Here is a 19,360-nt window from a genome sequence, read left to right on the forward strand (position 1 = left end):
CAATTTTACAGCCGCAGCCCGCATCAAAGCAGGGAATCTGACCTCGGACGTACTATCCCATCCGAGGTTAGAAAGGGGTTAAGCACAACTATAGGAATCACTATAGATAGCATACATTCCGTTATAATCTTCAAGGTTTTTATACCTTGTGTAATTTGCCTTATGTGAGTAATTGTGCAAATATTCAAGAGGAGTAGTGAAAATAGGACTTCTATTTTAGTCCATTAAGACTTTCTGGTTGTTGCTATCTTTATGCATTGTTTATTCCAGAGGTAAATAGTGAGGACTGGATATAATTAATCCCTCATTGCTTATATCTACTCCTTGAGCTATAATGATTTTATAAAATGTTCATGCACAAGTGCACCTTCAACACCAGTGGGTGATATTTTATACTTACCAAATAAAAGTTAAATTAGGGTTTTTTCTTCAGTTAGCCAGTTATGTAAGTTTACCCTTTTTCATTGATTTTTCTAGACTATCTATAGCAAGCATCACCTCACGTCCTTGTGTAATTCCTATTTAAATGTTGCCATCTTTTCTCAGTAATTCACTTGTAATTAAGCCTGATGAAGGGGCATTTTGAGCTCTGAAAGCTCGCAAATATAATTTCTCTGGTTAGCCAATAAGGGTATCACTCTTTGAATACTTCTCAATTTTTTGGGGACATAAGTATTTACTTCAACTCAAAGAGGAATTTCAAAGAAGCCAAGGTGAGAAAAATGCAAATGACCAACTGAAGGAGGAATTATCAAGGCTGAAAAGAGACCAGTGTGAAATGCTAAGATCACTTCAAAGACTGCAGGAAGAAAATGCATTCCTCAAAGAAGAAATCACAGCTAAAATAATCAAACCTGCAACAAAAGCCAGAGAGGGCACCTTAAAGTACATGCAGTTCCCCAAAACCAAGGCCTGCACCAACCATCTCTGTGCCTGACACATCACAGACTATCAGCTGTGTATCCCACCAGACTTCTGCACAACACAACTGATGGTCCCAACCCCATTTATAAAAGGCAAGAAATCCCACTTATTAAACCTGACAGGGCACACCTGTGAAGTGAAAACCATTCCCGGTGACTACCTCTTGAAACTCATCAAGAGAATGCCAAGAGTGTGCAAAGCAGTCAAAGCAAAAGGTGGCTACTTTGAAGAACCTAGAATATAATACATAACAAAAAAGTGTGAAACTGAAATTAAGTATATAATTCCACATGTGTTAATTCATAGTTTTGATGCCTTCAGTGTGAATGTACAATTTTCGTAGTCCTGAAAATACAGAAAAATCTTTAAATGAGAAGGTGTGTCCAAACTTTTGGTCTGTACTGTACATCAATATTAAAAAAAAACAAAAACAAAACCCTAGTCCAAACAGTTTCATGTGTTAAAGGAAACCTGTTATCAGAAAAACTGCCATTAACCTGCAGCTATGCGGGTTTATGTGCAGGTTAACCCCTGACCAGTTTGACCACTGTCACTATGTGGTTAGAACTATGGACAGTGGCGTATCCAGGGGGGGGCATCTGGGGCATGTGCCCCGGGCACAGCCGACAGGGGGGCGCCAGCGGGCCGCCTGATGTGGCGGTCCAAGGAGGCTCCTCGTCCTGTACTGAGCGGTCACATGGTACTGCTCATTACAGTAATGAATATGTGGCTCCACCTCCCATAGGGGTGGATTTGCATATTCATTACTGTAACGAGCGGTAATGGTGACCACTCAGTACAGGAAGAAGCTGCCAGCGCCGGGGAAGCAGGGACTGCACCGCGCCAGGAGCAGGTGAGTATAACGGGGAGGGGAGTGCAGCGCGATATTCACCTGCTCCTCGTTCCAGCCGCCGCTCTGTCTTCAGCATCTTCAGCAGTGACGCTGAGGTCAGAAGGCGCGGTGATGTAGTTAGTGTGCACCCTCTGCCTGAACGTCAGTGCTGAAGATGGAGCGGCGGCTGGAACGAGGAGCAGGTGAATATTGAAAGTGCCAGGGGCCTGAGCGACGGAGAGGTATGTGATTTTTTTTTTATCGCAGCAACAGCAAATGGGGCAAGTGTCTGTATGGAGCATCTTATGGGGCCATAACGTTTGCGCAGCACTATATGGGGCAAGTGTCTGTATAGAGCATCTTATGGGGCCATAACGTTTGTGCAGCACTGTATGGGGCAAGTGTTTGTATGGAGCATCTTATGGGGCCATAATCAACGTTTCTGCAGCACTATATTGGGCAAATGTGTACCTTGGCTTTGTCATACAGTTTCAATAGAGTTAAGGTTCAAATGGGGGGGCGCCAAACTGATCCTTTGCCCCGGGTGCAGGAAAGGCTAGATACACCTCTGACTATGGAGCACTTCTACGGATCCCACTGATTGAGACTTTTTTTTGTGACATTGTACTTTATGATAGTGATAAATTTAAGACTTTTTTTTGTGAAAAAAAAGTGAATTTAGCAAAAATGTTCACAATCGTGAACACTTAATTTTTGAAACAATTTTTTTTTAGGAAGTTAAGGATTAATTTTTTTCTTTTTAAGCGATCACCTCACATTTAAGGGTGACTTTGGGGGCCTACATGACAGAAAATGACCCAAAGCTGACACCATCTAAAAAAAAAAAACTGCACCCCTCAAGGTGTTCAAAACCACATTGACTGTGTGCTCATTAACTTTCTTTTTTTTTTCTTCACAAAAATTTTACTTTGGACACAATTTTTTTAAATTTTGTCAAAGGTATCACGAGAAAATTAACCACAATATTTGTTGAGCAATTTCTCCTGCATACACCAATACCCCATGTGTGGAGGAAGACCACTATTTAGGCACACGACAGGGCTTGGAAGGGAGGGAGCAACATTTGAGGTTGAGCATAAAATTGGCTGGAATTAAGAGTGGATGCTATATCGTGTTTGGAGAGCCCCTGACGTGCCTGAACAGTGGCAACCCCCCATAAGTGACCCCATTTTGGAAACTAGACCACTCAAGGAATGTACATAGATGCATGGTGAGCACCTTCAACCCCCAGGTGCTTCACAGAACTTTATAACAGAGCCGTGAACATTAAAAATCACTTTCCACCCCCCCAAAAAAAAAAATTTAGCCCAATGTTTTTATTTTAACAGAGGTAGCAGGAGAAAGTGGACCCCAAAATTTGTTGTGACAATTCTCTTGAGTACGTCAAACCCCATGTGTGGAGGAAGACCACCATTTGGGTGCACGGCAGGACCCGGAATGGAAAGAGAAATGTTTGACTTTTTGAACACAATTGGCTGGAATCTAGAATGTAGAATGAATGTCAGGTCACTTTTAGAGAGCCCCTGATGTGCCTAAACAGTGGAAACCCCCCACAAGTGATACCAATTTGGAAACTAGACCCCTAAGGAACTTATCTAGATGTATGGTGAGCACCTTGAACCACCAGGTACTATTATGGTTTGAGGGTGTTATGACCCACTGGGAGAGCCCCTGAGGTGCCAGAACAGTAGAATGTGCCATAAGCAGCTCCATTTTACAAACTACACCCCTCATTTAATCTAGGGGTGTAATGATCATATTGATACCAAGTTTATGTCACAGAATGTTATACTATTGGGCAGTGGAGAAAAAATAATTATCTTTTTACAACAAAAATTTAGTTTGAGTCCCAGATTTAAAATTTTCACACAAGTGGCAAAAATTGGCACCAAAATGTGGCCCACAATTTCTGTTGAAAATAGAAATACAACATATGTTGCTGTACAGTACTGCTTAGCCATACTGAGACTCTCTGTAGGGTTGGAGCGCCATTTGCCTCCTGGAACACACATTTTCCTAGAGTAGTTTGTGTTTTCCCATATACAGAGCCCCCTAAGTGATAGAGAGCAGAAGCACCCACAAGTGACCCCATTTTGGAAAATATACCCCAGCCAAATATGAATGCTAAAGGTGGTTTATGCACCCTGGGGCTCAGAAGGGAGCAGAGCATTTGGATATGGGAGCGCAGAATTTGCTGAATTTCTTTTTGGGGGGCAATGAGCCATTTTGCCTTTCCAGAGCCTTTGTGCTACCAGTAACGTGGAAACCCCCTATATTTCCTTTAACAGATGACGGACCTGAGTGGGGACTTGCTTTTTTGAGGATTGAGTTAAAGCTTTTATTGGGAACATTTTTAATAATGTTTGATCACATTTATCCGACACTCTACGCTGAGCACATACTTTGGGGTTTCCATCTAAATCTCCAAGCTACGTGACAGATTAAACCCCCGATGGATCCATTCACTAATGAAAACAGCAGTTACTCTTGACTCCATCTGGCCTCTGTTCAGAGTTGTCCTTTCTTTCAGAGGTGCACAAAACTATGGTGGACTGTGTTTTTATGCACGCCAAAAAAAGACGGACACCGCTGGATCACAGGTCTTATGGCGGGCGTCCACAGTGCCTCCCTCTGCCTCATAACAGGGAAACTTCGAACAACGGTTGTGTCCGAATCACATATTTCAGAGATTTACACAAAGAATGTGTTTAAGTGTTCAGTGTAGCGCGCAGAATAAATGTGCGCTGAGCCTTACTGCGATCTTTGGGAGGCAGACTGAACAAATCAACAGAAGTGAAAAATTCATTTTATTTTTTACGCCATTCCTTGTGCAGTATAAGTGAGGATTCTTCAGGTCCGTGTGATTAAAGATTTATATCTTTTTATGTTTAGCTTGTTTCACACACTAAAAGATGCTTTTTGTTTGCAAGAAGTTTGGTTGTCACGGTGGCATTGCCTTCCTCACGGGGAGAGTGATGCCATGCTTGGAAGCGAGGAAGGATCCCTTTAACAGGTAACAAGTAGTGATGAGCGAGTATACTCGTTGCTCGGGTTTTCCTGAGCACGCTAGGGTGGTCTGAGTATTTGTGACTGCTCGGAGATTTAGTTTTCCTTGCCACAGCTGCATGATTTGCGGCTACTAGACAGCTTGATTACATGTGGGGATTCCCTAGCAACCAGGCAACCCCCACATGTACTCAGGCTGGCTAGCAGATGTAAATCATGCAGCTGTGTCAACAAAAACTAAATCTCCGAGCAGTCACAAATACTTGAAGACCACCCAAGGCAACGAGTATACTCGCTCATCACTAGTACCAAGTACATGCAACACTGTTCTGACTACAGGCCAGAAGGGGGAACTCGAGACCCGGATTCAGGGCAACTTCCCTATACTGGCTGGAGGAGTAGTTAAGTTCAGTCTGTGAGAGAGGAGTCTGAGAGAGGAGTCTGTCAGACAGGAGAGAGAAAAGTCAGTCTGAGGAGTGGAAAGCTGGGGCTGTGCAGACAAGTGGTTCTGCAGCTCCAGGAAGGAGGAAAGAGGAACAGAACAGTCTGTAGGAGACTGATAGGGGAGAAGTAGCATAGGAGAAGTAAAGAGCTGGAGGGGTAGCTGCGACTGGGCTCCCTCCATGCTGAAGAGCAGAATAACGGAGGCCGGAGATCTGAGGTTGTGGGGGTATGCCCCACAGCAGAAACTGGCGGACAGGAGATTTCACTAGAGTTGAGTGACTTTTACTTTTTTATTATCGAGTCGGGTTTCGCGAAACCCGACTTTCTCAGAAGTCGGGTCGGGTGAAATCGGCTTATTATTGCGAAAAGTCGGGGGCCGACAAACATGAAACCCAATGCAAGTCAATGGGGAATCAAAGTCGGCAGTGAGTGGAGGACAGGAAAACACCTACAGTGCCCATTTTCATGCCAAAAACATCAATTCTTGTTACTTAAGCTTGTCAATCTTAATTTGCCTTATAATAATAGTTAGTCATTGAAAGATGGGGGTCATTTGGCTAATGTTGTGGGGGGTAGGGCTGGTTCAAGTTTTTCGTGGGCCCAGGAAACACGGACTACGTCACGGCGGTGGAGCAGTGAGAGGTAAGTATTTCAACTTTGCAAGTGCTGTGATCCTGTGCAAGCAGGGGGGCCCCCACTCGTTCGCATTGGCACAGGGCCCCTCAAAGTACAGCGGTGTGTATGACAGCGGGGGCGCCTCCAACCGGCAGAGACTTTTGCGTACTATGAGGGGCCCTGTGCCAGTGACGTCGCCAACGAGTATGCCCCCCCACCTGATGAAGGAACCTGCACTTTCATCTGCACCTTCCTCTTTGTCCCCGTGTAAGGTGGTATAGTATGCGGGAAGGGGAACCTGACATTCAGCAGGGTCAGATTCTGGTTGTGTAGAGTGCAAGGGGAATGTAGTGGTCTGGGTCAATGTGCCAGCAGACTCATCTAGCAGTGGCTGGGCAATGGGCAGGATGAGAAGGAAACAGTTAGTAGGCCCAAATAATAAAGTAGGCTAAATGCAGTTCAAATGTGGTAACAGGACTAAACAGGCGGCATTGCTTTGTTCAGTGGAGGACAACTGTAATGAGTGGCAGACAGTTAGTAGGCCCAAGTAATAAAGTGGGCCAAAAGCAGTTGAAAATTGGTAACAGGAGTAAACAGGCGGCACTGCTTTGTTCAGTGGAGGAGAACAACAAGCAGCGGCAGACACCGTTAGTAGGCCCAACCAAACAAGTAGGCCAAATGCAGTTTAATATTCAAAACAGGAGTAAATTGGCGGCATAGCTTTGTGCAGTGGAGGACAGCTGTAATGAGTGGTGCAGACAGTTTGTAGGCCCACATTAAAAAAGTTGGCTCCAAACATTTAAAAAATGGAAACAGGAGTAAACAGGCGGCATAGGTTTGTTCAGCAGAGGATAATTGTAAGGAGTGGCGCAGACAGACTTAGTAGGCCTAAAATAAAAAAGTAGGCTCAATGCAGTTTAAAATTGGTTACAGAAGTACACAGGCGGCATAGCTTTGTTCAGTGGAGGACAACTGTAAGGAGTGGCTGACAGTTAGTAGGCCAAAATAATAAAGTGAGGTAAATGTCTGCCAAAAAATTTTTCATAAATAAACAGGTGGCGTAGCTAGGTACAGGGGTGGGCTCCTCTGCTGAGTAGCAGACAGTGGTAGTTGAGGCAAAGTAATAACTGGTCTAAATGGAGGCCAGGGCCCCTGTATATTTTTACTATCATCTATCATTTCAACAAATTTGTATTGTCCAGGCAAACGGCACTCGCACGGGTGCTTGCACTAGGTGGTGACCACGGCCCTGTGGGGGGAGTCAGCCCATTTAGGGAGGTAAAAAAATGGCCTATGGTGGACATTCAGCAGCTGCAAAAGGAGGAATTGGAGCAGTCAGTAACAGGATGCCAAAAGCAAGACATTTTTCAGGCAAGCTACGTGTCAGCAGGGGAAGGTGGGGCCAAATAATATGAAATCCATGATTGGTTCATTTTAATGAAGGTTAGATCATCAACATTTCGGGTAGCCAGACGAGTCCTTTTTTCGGTCAGTATGGAACCAGCAGCACTGAAGACTCTTTCTGATAGCACACTAGCAGCAGGGCAAGCGAGCCCCTGTATGCACATTCTGCCAATTCAGGCCAGGTGTCTATTTTAGATGCCCAGTAATCAAAAGGGAATGACCTGTGAGGGAGAACATCGATAAGGGAGGAAAAATAGTTCGTAACCATACTGGACAAATGCTGTCTCCTGTCACTTTGAATCGATGCAGCAGTACCTGTCGTGTCTGCGGTCATTGCGAAAATCACTCCACAACCTGGTCATAAAACCCCTCTGTCCAATGCCACTTCTGATTTGTGCCCCTCTAACACCTCTGCCATGTTGCCCCCTACAGCTCGTGTAAGAACCATCACCGCCGCTGTGTGCTGGGAATGTCTGAACCAAACGGTCTACAAGAGTTGCTTGTTTGGTAGCCAATATTTGCTCAAGGTTCTCATGTGGCATGATATTTTGTAATTTCCCTTTATATCGTGGATCCAGGAGGCAGTCCAACCAGTAATCGTCATCGGTCATCATTTTGATAATGCGGGGTCCCTTTTTAGGATACGCAAGGCATAATCAGCCATGTGGGCCAATGTTCCAGGTGTCAATTCACTGCTTGTGCTGGGTTGAGGAGCACTTTCTTGCAAATCAACATCACTTGTGTCCCTCAAGAACCATGTACCTGACCTTGCAACGCCACCAATTTCTATTGCCCCCTGAGAAGCATCCTCCTCCCATATATATTAATCCCCATCATCCTCCTCCTCCTCTTCGTCTGCCACCTCGTCCAGGAGAGTTCCCTGAGCAGACAATGGCTGACTCATCAAGGCTTCCCTCCTCCTCGGCCGCAGATGCCTGCTCCTTAATGTGCGTCAAACTTTGCATCAGCAGACGCATAAGTGGGATGTTCATGCTTATGATGGCGTTGTCTGCACTTACCAGCCGTGTGCATTCCTCAAAACACTGAAGGACTTGACAGAGGTCTTGTAAGCTTCGACCACTGCACACCAGACAACTCCATGTCCACCATCCAACTGCCTGCCCGTGTATGTGTATCCTCCCACAAATAAATTACAGCATGCCTCTGTTCGCACAGCCTCTGAAGCATGTGCAGTGTGGAGTTCCACCTTGTTGCAACGTCCATTATTAGGTGGTGCTGGGGAAGCTTCAGCGATCGCTGATGGTTCAGCATACGGCTGGAGTGTACGGGCGACCAGCGGATGTGCGAGCAAAGTCTTCGCACCTTCAGGAGCAGGGCTGGTAAACCTGGATAATTTTTCAGGAAGCACTGCACCACCAGGTTCAAGGTGTGAGCCAGGCAAGGTATGTTTTTCAGTTCTGAAAGGGCTATGGCAGCCATAAAATTCCTTCCGTTATAACTGACTACCTTGCCTGCCTCAAGATGTACACTGCCCAGCCAGGACTGAGTTTCTTGCTGCAAGTACTCGGCCAGTATTTCCGCGGTGTGTCTGTTATCACCCAAACACTTCATTTCCAACACAGCCTGCTGACGCTTACCACTAGCTGTGGTAGTGTGCAACACTGGCAGCTGCGGATGGAGTGGTAGGGCGACTTCGCTCTGTGGATGAGCTTTCACTTCTGGAGGAGGAGGAGGGGTGTCGAATGCCTACTGCCAACTGTTTCCTAGACCGTGGGCTAGGCAGAACTGTCCCACTGTGGCTGTCCCCTGTGGACCCTGCATCCACCACATTAACCCAGTGCGCCGTGATGGACACGTAACGTCCCTGGCCATGCCTACTGGTCCATGCATCTGTTGTGAGGTGCACCTTTCTACTGACTGCCTGAGTGCATGGACAATGCGGTCTTTGACATGCTGGTGGAGGGCAGGGATGGATTTTCTGGCAAAGAAGTGTCGACTGGGTAGGTCATAGCGTGGTACCGTGTAGGCCATCAGGGCTTTGAAAGCTTCGCTTTCAACCAACCGGTAGGGCATCATTTCTAACGAGATTAGGCTAGCAATGTGGGCATTCAAACCCTGTGTACACGGATGAGAGGATTAGTACTTTCTTTTCCTAATGAGAGTCTCTTGTAGGGTGAGCTGGACTGGAGAGCTGCATATGTTGGAAGTAGCGGGGGTGGTGGTGGACATGGCAGATTGAGAGAGGGTTGGTGATGGTATTCTTGATGTTGGCCTACATACAGTGTTTCCTACCAAGAACCTTGTGATTCCCTGACTGCTTTGGCCTTGCGACGATACCTCTTCATTTGCTGCTGGTGGTGTCCTAAGCGGTGGGCTTACAGTGAGGGAAGCAATGTAGCGTTGCTGACTACCTTCATTCTGAGCGGGTGCACCAATGGTACGGGATGTTTGGTAGTTAGTCCAGGCTTGCAAGTACATGCTGGTTAAATGTCTACGCATGCACGTTGTATTTAAATTTTGGACATTCTTCCCTCTGCTAAAGGTCTTTGAGCATTTCTTACAGAGAACTTTGCACTGATTATTCGAATCTTGGTTAAAAATTTCCCACACTGCACTCTTCCTACTATCGAATACCTTTTCAGGCATTGCATGCTGTGCTACTTTAACTGAATGGCCACGCTGTCCTAAAAGTGTTTTTGGTTTTGTCAAACTTTTTGGGAGGATACGGGCCTGCCAGACGAAAGCTGTTGCGATGTAGATGCCTGCTGCAGATCATCCTCCTCCGCTTCAGAGCTACTGCCAGCGGCACCCTGTTCCCTCAATGGCTGCCAATCTGGGTCAACAACTGGGTCATCTATCACCTCCTCTTCAATGTCATGTGCACCTTCCTCTGTGTCACCATGTAAGGTGCTATAGCGTTCGGGACGGGGTACCATAGTCTCATCAGGGTCAGATTCTGGCTCAGTACACTGCAAGGGCAATGTAGTGATCTGAGTCAATGGAACAGCATAATAATCTAGCTGTGGCTGTGCATCAGTGCACTCCATGTCCGATTCATCTTGTAATGGGCTGTTAACAATTTCCCTTTCTAACCCTGGCACGGTATGTGTAAAGAGCTCCATGGAGTAAACTGTAGTGTCGCCTGCCGCATCCTTCACTTTTGGTTTGGGTGAAGGACACAAGGAAGCAACTTGTTCCTGACTGGGAGCATCCACTGACGACGCGCTGCTTTTATATTTCGAACTTTCTGGAGAGGAGGCGAAAGAGCTAGAGGCTGAGTCAGCACTGAAAGCCAAAACTTTTTCCTGCTGCTCCGGCTTTAAAAGCGGTTTTCCTACTCCCAGATAAGGGAGCCTTCGAGGCCTTGTGTAGCCAGGCGATGACGCTGGCTTAACAACTCGAGCCTTAGGTGCCATTTTGCTTTTCCCACTACCACCAGACACTCCACCACCATCATTACCAGCTGACAACGACCGCCCACGGCCTCTTCCACCAGACTTCCTCATTTTTGGGAAAATGTAACCAAACTAACAACCGTTATATGGTACTGTAAAACAAGGTAGAAGGTGCATATAAACTTGTTGAGAATTTAAATCTCCCTTTTTTTTTTTGGGGGGGGGGGGGGGAGGGGGAGACTGCAGCAAAAAACAGGCCCCGTGTATTAGACTATACAATGTAAGTGGCAGAACGTGGCTGGAAGCTATGTCAAAAAATACAAGGACTGTACTACAATTTCAATCTCCCTACAGTGATCTCAGGACAAGTATGGCAGCCAGCAATTAAAAGGACTGCTGCACACAAAAGTGTGGACAAATAAACAAGATAACTGTGCAGAAAGGAGCAACAGGATTTGTGCATTTAAAAAAGCATTTGGATTGCACAGCGGCATACAAACAGCAATGCAGCTATTAGGGAGCCTTATAAGGCAGCCTAATAAGCTACAGAGCTGATGCACAAAAATCTAGCCTCCACTGTCCCTGCAAAGAAAAGGTGGTGTTGGACAGTGGAAATCGCTACAGCACAAGCGGTTTGGGGGGTTAATCTTCCCTCCCTAACTATATCCCTGCTTCTTTCCGGCACCACACCATCTCTGCCTATTACACCGGGAGCCCTGGGAATCCAGCTTCACCTGTGGAAAGCCATACCACCCCTGCTGCAGTACCATCATTCCCAGTGGACCCTTTTAAACAGCAGTCATCCCTGACAGAATACCACAGGTGGCGTCACGAACACTACTACCATAGACTTTACTTCCATATATTTTTCCCCTTTTTTTTTTTGATGCCCAGGGCCACGGACTGGGTCACTGCCACAACCCTTTAAGGACCAGCCCGGTTTCGAGTACCCCATGGTCCTAGCCGGGCACTCCATTTACATTGCCATATTTCGAGAGCTATAATTTTTTCATATTTTGGCCCACAGTCATGCGAGAGCTTGTTTTTTGTGGGACAAGCTGACTTTTATTGGTACCATTTTCAAGCACGTTATTTTTTATTGCATTCTAGTCAATTTTTGTGGGGCAGAATGAACAAAAACCAGCAATTCAGGAATTGTGTTTTTTCCTCAGTTCTGTTAGCAGCAAAAATTAATTTTTTTGGCGCTTTTACACAATAAAAACTTTTTTTCTCTAATTATTTTTGCATTGCTTTATTCTGAGAGCTATAACTTATTTTTCAACTGATGGAGTTGTTTGGTGGCTTGTTTTTTTGCAGGACAAGATGGCTTTTTTGTATTTAATTTTTTTTTTTTATCTTAGTCCCTATATGGGACTTTCACTTTTTTCTTTGATTGATGGCATGATGCATTACAATGCACTAGCATTGCAGTGCATTATACCTATACTGAAAGCTTCTGACACCATGCTGTGAGCATGGTCTTAGAAGCTTTCTGTATCTTGGTGACCTGGGGTTGTCATGACAACCCTGGGTCACCATGGTAACGCCTATCTGAAGGCAGAGGGAAATCCCATCCCTCTGACTCCCTCCTGAATGCCGTGATCGCTCAATCGCAGCAATTAGAAGGTTACCAGCCAGGGGTGGTGCTGACACCATTCCTGGCTGTTGGTGCAGATGCTCAGCCATTGGCAGAGCTGAGCTACTGCACTGATCAGGCAGGAAGTGCTGATATTTCAGCATCTCCTGCAGAGTCATGCTGTGATTGATCACAGCGATCTGGGTGCTGGGACTGACCGCATGAGTCCCTTTTTTTTTTTTTTTTTTTTTTTTTTTTTTTTACACACAGTGATCGTTTAAATGCATGATTTATACACTCCGTTCCTGGTGCGGGAACTGATGCCCAGCCATGATGGTACCAGGAACACTGTGACTGATGATCAGATCAGTACACGTGTCCAACCTGGATACTATGTTACCTGTTTCTCAGTGCACGGAGGGTTTGCTGGGATGGGCATGACCATCGATGTGCAGAACCTGCGGCATGTAATCGCTGAGGGAGGGTCAGGGGTGGAGCCAGCCAGCCAGCTCCCGGAGGAGATATCAGAGAGTGGCGGGGACTGGCAGGGCCAAGGAGAGGTCAGGAGAACCGAGGTCAGTGCTGGGAGGTCAGCAGGGAATCAGAACGAGAGACAAGAGAATGGTTAGGTCAAGGCCGAGAGTCAGAAACCGGGAGAGCGACAGAGGTGCCAGAGGGACAGGCAAAACGGGCAGTCACATGACAAAGAAGGAGTCAATACCAAGCAAACAACAAACAGTGCAGAATCAGCAGACAAGAGCAAAGATGGGGAACAGACTGGGTCACGAAAGCATAAAAAAGGCACAAGCACTCAAGGGTCAACTAACTCAGCCGAGGGCAGGAGTATCACTGACAAATGGACAGCCCGAGAGAGGCTATTTCAAGCCCTCCCAAAGACAGAGGGAGGCCACCGGCATTAACCCCAGAAGCACTAGATGGACTTCATACAGACCATGACAGATGGAATGTGTCAGTCATTGGACTCTCTTTGCAGTGTTTAGGTTAACTTTATTCCAGCTGCACTGTTTCGGTTCAGCCACTGGGGCTGAGCCGGAACAGGGTCAGTCACTACTGAGTATACAGAGCAGCCGCTGTAACTGCGCTATGGCCCTGATTGACAGCCAGCCCAAATGCAGAACCAGTGTCAATCAGGGTCGGGGGCACGGTTATAGCTGCCGCTATGTATAATCAGCAGTGACTGAAACTGGAAAGCTGCAGGGAGAATAAAGTTCATTTTCTCTCCGCAGTAAGTGCAGGCGCTGGGCAGTTTGATATAGCCATTAACCCCATATCTACAGGTTAATAGCAGTTTTTCTTGTGACAGGGTTCCCTTTAATAATGGCAATGATTATGGATGTGTCCATATAACAACGGATCAGAATAGTGAATGCTGCAAATTATTTTTTTGTTCGCACCATCGATCCATAAACAAAGATCATGTCAACTACATCATTGACTTGCATTGGTCAGTGTGTTGTCTGTATGGCACTCTTTGCATATGGACGTATTATGTGCTAATTTTTTTTTTCCTTTAATTGTTTTTCATCTATATAGTAATGGATAAATTGGTATGTGCATATTTTAGTATATTGTGCTTAATGTGAACTCACTCATACTGCCGTATATTTGTAGTGACCCAGTCCAGAGTGTGTCCTTCCCGTTAAGTAATCCTGGATTGCGAGTAGCTTCTGTACACTACAGCTCACTAACTGCCCCTCTACATTATCCCCTGCATTTGTGAGCTGTAATTCTCCATTTCTAGTCACCACCATTTTAGATGCAATGCATTTCTCATTTGCTGTGTTCTAGCGCCATCTAGTGAAGCGCCATCTAATGGTGAAAGTGTACAGTGACTCAATTATTGTTTTGTAAGGATCTCAGATGTGAATTTGGTGTCCTATTTGCCAGTTCCTAGTCACGTGGTCAATATGAGCATTTTTCCAAGCAAGTTTGGAATGTTCTTTAGTCTGAGGATGTCTTCAGGGAGAGCAGAACACATGTGGAGGTTGTTTTCACTATAAGATCTTCTGCAGGCCTAAGAGCCTGGGTTCCCTCTAAAACCTCTACACACATCATTCTAAAGTCTATGACTGGATTCACCTATAAGTACTTGTGCACGTGCTGTGACACTGTGGTGCTAACCCCGAGTACAGGTCTGTAACCTCTAATTGCTGCGTCTACCTCCTTCTGTAGGCTATCAAAAAACCCTGGACAGTGCTCTTAAAGCTCCAGACTTCAATCAGATCTCAGCATCTAAGTGTGATCTGTAAGTGCTGTGGACTACTGTGGCACCCCAGGAGTTCGGGTACCACAGTGGTGCTGCCTTCCTCTCGGGGGAAGAAGTGTAATGCCATGCCTGGAGACAGGAGGGATCCCTTTGTCAGGCAATCTCACATGCAATGTATTCTGACTCCAGGCCAGAAGGGGGAGCTCTAAACCCAGTTTTAGAGTAGCTTCCCACAATATACATCATTGTCTCGAGGAGGAGTTAGACAGTCTGGTGCAGACAAGAGACAGGGAAGGAGCAGAGTGATCAGGAGCTAAAGGAGGGCTGCAACTGGGCCCCCTTAAAGCTAGAGGGCAGAAACCGGGAGCCCGAGGTCGTGGGGAGCTACAGGTCCCATGGCAGAATCGGAGGGCAAGAAGCTAACAGTGACTTGCCCACAACACCGGAGTCACCGTATACAGAGACCCCAAGGGAACGGCTCATTGCCTACCATGCAGGTACTGTCCAAGGACAGGCGAGAAAGGGTACCTTGTCAGATAACCACAGGTAGCAAGGGACCAGAAACCAGTGCAGCACCCCAGAGTCCTGGTCGTTGCAGTAATGTCATTCTTCCACCAGGGGGAGTGATATGTCTGAAGGCAATATAGGAGATCCTCTGTCCAGGTATCACTATCCACACAACACACTTCACACTCCAGGCCACCAGGGGGAGCAAAGGTTCTATTTACTAGGCCACTCACAGTTAGTTAAAACTGGTAGTTCGAGGGAAAGTTAGAGGAGTTCCTGGCTGGACACCGAGACGGAAAGGTCTCCAGGTCGAGCTGGCTGGAGTGATCTCCAGTCAGATCCAGACTGCGGTATGAGAAGGACGAGGGTCCACGCAGCTGCGCCCGCCCCACGTGCGGCAGCATCCTAAGAAAGATATAGAAGAGAAGTGTATTGCAGTGAGTGAGAAACGAAGGCATAGCAACAAGTGGATACCAGAGAGGAGATTGGCCAAGAGAAGCTGCATCCTTCTGGTGCGCGATCCGGTAGCCGGAATACCAAGGGAGTAAGTGCTCTATGCCTTGCTTCAGAGACCGGCAGGGCAGGTGATTCCAAGTTGCCTGTCCACCCTTTATACACAGGAGGCAAGGTGGCAACCTTAAAGAAGCCAGGGCGTGCTAGAGTCCCTAACGAAAGTCTCAAGTCACCGGTCGGTCATACGTGTTTTGTTCTATCCGACCACGGGGAACAGTGAGAGGAGTAATAACGGTGAGGACCTTATGCAAGTAAGGACCTATTGTGTTACTGTGCGCATAGGAAGGCTATTGAATTCCACCTGGATAAGGGGACTCTGGATTTGCCTTCAGACCGGCCAGACTCTGCCTACCCCGTGATCCGGCGCCCAGGACTGTGGACACTGAAGCCTTCAGTAAAGGTAAAGAGATAGCAACCTTGTGTCCTCATTCTTTGCTGCACCTCTCACCATCTATCATCTATCTACTGGGAAGCCCTGGGGACATACTTCACCTGTGGGAAGGTATACCATCTCTGCTGTCATAACAAGGGGGGGGGGGGGGAACGATTAGGAAAATGCTCTGCAAGATCCTGAACGATGTCTTGTATTTTACCCACTACCGCTTGGAGGGGGATCCATAATTTTTTGGAGTAGATGTAACGAGGCTCTGCCAGAGGACGCCTGGCAGCTCAAAAACAACTACCACGGACAGACTTAGCGCAAGCCACTCCGCTTACCAGTTCCCAGGGGTTGCCCTGGCCTTCACCCTTTAACCCCTATACAGGGATCTGGACTTAAACAGGGGCCCCTGGGCTGGGTCCACGGAATAAGCTGCTGTTCGGTGGTGCAGGCTGGCAGGAGTAGTCAGAACCAAAAAAATACAAAAAAACAAAACAGGATATGTAAGAAGTCAAAATAGGAAAAACACTACACAGGAGCTGAACAGACAAGGCTAACGCAATGGAGCAAAATGCTTTATCTGGCATCTTACTGCATTAAGCTGGAAGTTTAAATATGGCATTGTCCAATTGGATTGAGCAGATGATGACAATTGTAGAGCACATACCCAGACTTTCAGACCGCACTGCACGTCCCAGCCACTGTCACTTTATTGGTTGCACAGAGCCTTCACCATCCAGAGCCTCTGGTTCCCATGTCTTTTCTATCACCAATGCCACCTGGAGACAGAGTCAAACATCAGAGAAGCCGGTCCTTATGGAGATGTGACACCCATTTGAGCTACATAGGTGTAAAGCTCCACCAGCACCCGCGATGCCTGCTTTTTGTACAGGACCCCCCCCCCCCACAAAAAAAAAAAACACAAAAAACAAACACACAAACCCTTAAACTTAATTTCAAATAAAGGTAACCAGTGCAATTCATAAGTGCTAGTGCGTATTGAAATTACTCTTATTGGTCCTATGTATAAATGTATCCGAAGCGGTCACATTGCAGCACTAGCTGTGTCATAAAATTGTAATATACATACAGATAGATCCATCTGTAGCCACATCGGTGACAGCTCCAAGTATATAACTAACATAAAGCACAAGGACGGCCGCCATTATCAAACCATGAGGGAGTGTATCCTATTGTGTAATGTCTAATGACCACAGGAGCAAGGAGCTGTTACTATAGAGAAGGCTCCTCACCAATGTTTCACCATCACAGGCTCCATCAGGGTAATGAAGCAAATGCAAACCAACATGGCCGAACAAACTACTTATAACCTCCCTGACAGACTAACTGCATCATTGTGATTTCCATGCTGCAGCCAGTCTGAGCTTCCATAATGTTGGGCCAATGTGCAGCTGTCAGAGATATAATCATGTCACATGTATTTTTACTAACAAATCAGCAAGATCTACTGTGTGCAGCCAATACAGAGCAGGTCACCATGTGATCACATCAGTGTAGAAGGAAAAAAAAAAAAATTGTCTCCAAGAAAATGGCACCCACTTACTTTGGGCTTCAAAGATGGCTGTGACACATACAAATCTTGACAAATGGTGTAGTCAGTCTTAAACTTTAGACTCCTTCAAAATGGCCACAAAATCTCTGCAACATGGAGAGACATTACAAAAAGATGGCGCTGGTCTTCTACTTTCAGCTTCTTCCAAATGGTCACAGTGCCTGCACAATAAAGTATAACATACCAGAACAGACTTATTGGATAAAGGCCTGAAGAATCATTTAAGGGGATTGCACCCATCTAGTGTTACCACCAATTAAAAGGTTAGTGCCCACTTAGTGATATTAAGTAATGGTTATACCAAGTGGGCACTCTCTAAATTATTAAGTCAGTTCCATCACTTTAAATGATAGTTATAGTGGGACCGATCATTAAAAGGGACATAAACTACTTAGTGCAGCCGTATATTAAGGACTCACCTTGTGAAGTAGATCCTTTACACCCCAGGTACAGGTGGGCACATAGATCTCAGGCGTTGATGCAGCAGCAGCAGGAATGTACACTTGAAGCAAGGACTTGAATCACTGGAGACCACATGCGGCCAGGACACAACCATGAGAGACTTGATACCCAGACAAGGCTGGGTGTCTTAGTGGGCCTTATATAGGCCTAGGCAAATCATGTCATGGGAGCACACTGGACCACTTGTAAAACCCGGCATGGAGCACAGCAGAGGGCAGCCATATTACATAGTTATTATAGTGATGAGCGAATATACTCGTTACTCGAGATTTCTCGAGCATGCTCGGGGGTCCTCCGAGTATTTTTTAGTGCTTTAGTTTTTCTTGCCGCAGCTGAATGATTTACATCTGTTAGCCAGCATAAGTACATGTGGGGATTCCCTAGCAACCAGGCAACCCCCACATGTACTTATGCTGGCTAAGTGATGTAAATCATTCTGCTGCGGCGATGAAAACTAAATCTCCCGGCACCAAAAAATACTCGGAGGACCCCCAAGCATGCTCGAGAAATCTCGAGTAACGAGTATATTCGCTCATCACTAAGAGTTATATGCGATATATATGATATAACATAATTAACGATGATTTACAACATGTTACAATAGTAGGCATGATTCATGAGATGAGGAAAGAGAATAGATATAGATAAAGAAACTAAATTAAATTAATTCTTAGGCTATGTGCACACGTTCAGGAATTTTTGCATTTTTTCCGCTATAAAACCGTGATAAAACCGCAAAAAAACCCGCATACATTAAGCATCCTATTTATTAGAATGCAATCTGCAATTTTTGTGCACATGTTGCGTTTTTTTCCGTGGCGGAATCGCATTCCTGAAAAAAACGCAGCATGTTCATTCTTTGTATGGAATCCCGGCGATTCTGCCCACATAGGAATGCATTGATCCGCTTACTTTCCGCATGTGGCTATACCCACCATGCGGGAAGGAAGCGGATCATGTGCGGTTGGTACCCAGGGTGGAGGAGAGGAGACTTTACTCCAGGCCCTGGGAACCATATCATTGTTAAAAAAAAATTAAAATAATAAATCGTGATATTCTCACCTTCCGGCGTCCCTCGCAGCGTTTCCACTCCTCGCGATGCTCCCGTTTCCAATAATGCATTGCGAGAATGAACTGCGATGACGTGTGGTCTCGTGAGACCGTTACGTCATCTGGGGTCATTGCCGCTAGGCATTATTGGGAACGGGAGCATTACGACGAGCGGGAAGGCTGCCGGGGACTCCGGAAGGTGAGAATATCACGATTTTTTATTTTTTATATTATTTTTAACATTAGATCTTTTTACTATTGATGCTGCATAGGTAGCATCAATAGTAAAAAGTTGGTCACACTATGTTTGACAACTATGACCAACCTGTCAATCAGTTTTCCAAGCGATGCTACAGATCGCTTAGAAAACGCATTCTGCAAGCTAATTACCCTTGCAAAACGCTAGTGTTTAGCGGGAAAATGCATGCCAATTCCGCATGCGTTTTCCCGAGGCAGGGAGTTCCGGAATTG

General features: G+C 46.0%; 1 long non-coding RNA gene across 2 annotated transcripts in view; it reads right to left on the bottom strand.

Moving 5' to 3' along the window:
- Window positions 1-17,937, bottom strand: part of LOC143770145 (uncharacterized) — a 132,507-nt gene extending 114,570 nt beyond the window's left edge. For both annotated transcript variants that reach the window (XR_013214556.1, XR_013214555.1), the window contains exons 1-3: window positions 17,797-17,937; window positions 17,369-17,538; window positions 16,472-16,583 (exon numbers count right to left, since the gene is read on the bottom strand). This is a non-coding gene — a long non-coding RNA (uncharacterized LOC143770145). The remainder of the gene's footprint in view (window positions 1-16,471; window positions 16,584-17,368; window positions 17,539-17,796) is intronic.
- Between the last annotated feature and the right edge of the window lie 1,423 nt (window positions 17,938-19,360).

The sequence above is a fragment of the Ranitomeya variabilis genome, chromosome 4 (assembly GCF_051348905.1).
Source record: "Ranitomeya variabilis isolate aRanVar5 chromosome 4, aRanVar5.hap1, whole genome shotgun sequence".
Taxonomy (NCBI): Eukaryota; Metazoa; Chordata; class Amphibia; order Anura; family Dendrobatidae; genus Ranitomeya; species Ranitomeya variabilis.